Source organism: Natator depressus, chromosome 11 (assembly GCF_965152275.1).
Source record: "Natator depressus isolate rNatDep1 chromosome 11, rNatDep2.hap1, whole genome shotgun sequence".
NCBI lineage: Eukaryota > Metazoa > Chordata > Testudines > Cheloniidae > Natator > Natator depressus.
In genome coordinates this window covers 4,212,744-4,215,797 of record NC_134244.1, presented here as the reverse complement: position 1 = coordinate 4,215,797, position 3,054 = coordinate 4,212,744, and positions in this window count along the sequence as shown.

The window sequence follows — 3,054 nt, the reverse complement described above, 5'->3', positions numbered from 1 at the left end:
TCCCCCTCTAAATTCCAAAAAAAGTCCCGGGAATGATGATGATGATGATGATGATTTTGGCCTCAAAATAACCAGCGTGCACAGCCTGGCTGCAACAGGTTGGGGGGAGGGGGGGTGTTAAATAAATCACAAGCCAGCAAAGAGCTGGGTTGTGAAGGCTCCCTAAACCGGCAGCAAATATCCCACCCCCGCCCTGCCCCCAGCAGGTTTCCAACGCTTGGCGAGGAGGGCAAGTGGGGAGCAAAGTTATTTGCGGAAGGGGCTCCTGGCAGGAGGGCTGCAAAGAATCAGGAAACCCAGCAGAGCAGGTAGTGCTAGGCGGCTGGAGAGGCTGGTTGAAAGCACATTGTGTTTTGATTGGGTCGCTTTGCCTCCCCCCTCCTCTTCCAGCGCTGTCAATAAAAGTTTTCTGCAAAAGTTTGGATTTGTGTGTGTGTGTGTGTGTGTGTGTGCAAAGGCTGCAGGAGAAGAGTTAAAAAAGAAAAAGAAAATTGAAGGGGGGGGGAAAAAAAGGAGGAAAAAAATTCCACTTTGTAGATCTCTCCACACTTTCCCCCCGGAGAAGTTTCTAAAGAGACTGAATACTGCCGAGCAGGCTTGTCTTTTAAATAGACTGCCCTGGCTGCCTGCCAGCCCTTAGCTGCAATTTGAGATCCCAATGACACCTCAGCTTGGAGGGGTGCCAGAACTAGAGCAATGTCAGTGCACACTCAGAGTGAGTGGGGGTGGGAGCTGCAGCTTTTGACTTCTAGGTTTCAAACCCCGGGCAACGATCAAGGATAATATATGATTGGGGGTGGGGAAGAAGGGAGGGTCACGAAAACAAATTGCTCCGATTTTCCCAATAACACTGGACAGTTAGGAGGGCAGCTCTGGCTAGGCTTGAGAGAGAGACAGAGAGAGGATTTGTCTGGGAAGCTCTGTGAGCACAGTTGCCAACTTTCACGTGGTAAATAAGCACCCCGACTTTCACAATGAGCCAAAAATCTAGCTAATCCCATTTCAAAACAAGAACCCCAAAGCTCTATGTGACTAGATCCCCCCGGCGTGCAGCCTGGGACTGTGGTGGGTCGGCTGTGCACCCCTGACTCTCTCCCCCCCCTTATCCCCACTTGCCTCCCCCCTTGCCGGGAGCCGATCACAAAAAAGAAGCAACAAGCTACAAGCCAAACAAGCTACAAGCCAAAAACTAGCCAACAAGCAACTCACAAGCCAATTAAGCCAAAACCAAGCCCAATTTCTGCGTTTCTTTCGTGGGTTTGGCATGTCTGTCTGTGAGATATCGCAGAGTGCTTTGTCGTTTTGATTTCCCACTGAAGTTCTAATGACTTTTTAAATCACGCAGGGCCCAATCCTGCAAACATTTGCTATCAGGCATAGTACTTAGCACTCAGACGTCATGAACACCCCCCCCCCCCCGGATTAGGCCCTAAATGAGAGCGATAATGTGCATAGGAGCCCATCAGTTGTAAGTATGACATGTATGTACCACGTGTTAACGCAGTCACTTATTCAGGACTGTAGCTACAGAATGAGCAGAGAACATTCCTAACTCTGCATTGGTGCAGTACACAGCTGTACACCTGATAAAAATACGTTCTCCTTTGCATGCACACCTGTGCCGATGACACAAGTTCCTTGCACGGAAAACACACAGAGTTAATAAAACTGAAGGATGAGCATGACATAAGGCAGGGATAGGCCGACTGCAAGAACTGTGTTAGATTCCTCTCTGGAAAAGTGAGCTGCGTGTTGCAGGATGCCAGAAAGCAAGGGGAATTTTGCCACGCGAAGCACAATTTGTACATTTTATCTCAATCCTGTTCTACCCCATAAATTCCCCGGCCCACCCCCTCATTGAAAAGAGCCAGACGTCTGGTAGGGACACAGCATTCCTAAACACAAATGGTCAGGCCACATCCCTTCACACTAGCATACAACAAAGTCCTTCAGCGCTTATTAATTATTTGTAAAGATTAACTTTTGTAGCACTAAATCTCCACTAATAAATACGTCACCCGATCCCCTGACACTCCAGAACCGCTGTTAGCAGACACAGTACACCTTGAGCAACAATGGCAACAAAAAGCAGGTTTGGGGGGCTTGGTTGTGTGTTCTCTAAGTCAACTAAGTGATGCTGCCTTCAGGCAAAGGAAGAAATAGAAAGGGATCGACCATTTCTTCATGAGATTTAAATTAAATATCAGAGCCCCCCCTTGCCCCTTCTAGTTCCATATTTCTTAGGTTGCTTCTCAGCTCACAAAGAATGTGACTGCCTGCATTGCATGGATTTTGCCACTAGAATGCACCCTTATCTATGATAAGACATTGGGTCTGCTGCTTAAAAAGGTTAACTCTTTTTCTGCCAACATTGCCTAGCCTTAAGCCTGCCTTAGTCATCTCTGGGGTTCATTGTTTTAATGCATTGCTCATGTTTTCACCATATACATGGATTTTGTATTAAATGTGAGATTCCCTTTTTTTTTTCTGAACAATGGTGCCAAAGTTTACAATGTTGACAATTGTTTTTCTACAAGGAGGGTTTTCATAGGTTTTCTTGTAAACTATCTGTTTAGATCACACTTAGTTATTTCCAAGTGGCTGTCCCTTTGGTAGCTGATAGATAGATAGATAGATAGATAGATAGATAGATAGATAGATAGGGTTAAGACGACGTATTTAAATATAAATTCTACATTGGACACTGATAATTTTTATGGAATATTAGTCATATCCTGCTTTTAGACGGACAAGGTGGGGGAGGTAATTTCTTTTATTGGACCAACTTCTGCTGGTGAAAGGGACAAGCTTTTTTAGCTACACAGAGCTCTCCTTCAGGTCAGCTCACCCACCTTGTCTCTGCAACGTCCTAGGACCAATGAGTCTACACCAACACTGCAAATATTCTGCCGTTGATTTTCGTGATACTCTCCCATTGATTTTAAGGGGTGTTTTGCATGTCATAACAGCAATGCTGTGTGATTATATAGCACTTGGCACCTGAAGATCTTCAAGTACTTTGCAGGAGTGATTAAGGTGGTTGATCATTCCTCC